Genomic DNA, 1323 nt, shown 5'->3' with positions numbered 1-1323 from the left:
CCTCCCCTTCTCCCTTCCTTGCCGTGGTTGGCTAACACCCTCTCTCTTTGTATTGGCCGGTGTTCTCACTGTGCTATGAGATGCTGCAATAAATAAATAAATAAATATGCAAAGTTGACTGTACATGGACATGTACATGTACATTGTACTTCTTCTGGCTAGATTGTAATCAACAGTAAGCTGTTAAACATGTACTTCAAGTATCAGATCCACTCTGATTTAGCCAGCCACAGTGACACTAAGTACATCGAGTACCGTAAAGTCTTGTATAAAAGCCGTGGCTTCTATGACTTTCTTGGTGAAATTTTGCAGGCTTCTACCGGTATATGAGACAGGCTTCTATACAAGACAGGTATTTCTATTGTATGTCAACACTAAAACCGGGCTTATGTGTGATTTGATGGGCCTAACATTGCGGCTTCTATTCAAGTGCGGCTTTTATACAAGACTTCACGGTAGTTTGATAGCATGAAACAAGGTGGAGGACACCGTGTTCGGAAACAGTGACCTTACTACAACCATCCACAGTTGGTAGAACCCCGGTCCGTTGGGGCCATCTGAACCGTATGGGTGTTAAAAACCCGGTTCTGGCCGTCATTATGCTAGGCAACCGTGGACGGTTGTAGTAAGGTCACTGTTTCCGAACACGGTGTCCTCCACCTTGTTTCATGCTGTCAAACCAACAACATGTGTGAACTAAAACAAGGTTTATCTAGCAAGTATTACCTTCACTAATATTACCGGTACCTTCACTGGGGGTAGGGGCCCTCCAAATAATGCCTGATGCAGTTGGATCCTGGGACGGATACCTTGAATGCTTGATGCCGTCAATCCTTTTTTCTCCACCTTTCCTCACCCACTTAGTGAGGTGCGGTGAGCCCATAACTAAGTGGGGTCATCCCCAAGTCGACCCGGAGTTTGGGGATTTCAGGGGGTGTCGGCCATTGGGCGGTTCAATAGCCAATTGAGTCATCTTCAGTCCAGGATTCCTTTTGAATCACTCTCCCCTCTCAGGGGGGGGGGGGGGGGGAGGAGGAGTCCAAGTGTGTGTGTGTGTGTGTTTGTGTGTGCATGTGTGTGTGTGTGTGTGTGTGTGTGTGTGTGTGTGTGTGTGTGCACACGTATGTGCCATTTGTATGCACATTCTCTAACTAGTTACTTACTACATGTAACTAAACTAAAGGGCTGTCAAGTAACGGCGATACCCCTTTGTTTCCAAAACGAACCTGGTTAGTCCCCCCCCCCATCTCTGTCTCTGTCACCCCCCCCCTCCCCCCTCTCACGATTAGACTGACAGTAGTTTGAGATTTCCAAAATTCCATA

Source organism: Sycon ciliatum, chromosome 8, assembly GCF_964019385.1.
Source record: "Sycon ciliatum chromosome 8, ocSycCili1.1, whole genome shotgun sequence".
Taxonomy (NCBI): Eukaryota; Metazoa; Porifera; class Calcarea; order Leucosolenida; family Sycettidae; genus Sycon; species Sycon ciliatum.
This window is presented reverse-complemented; position numbering follows the sequence as displayed.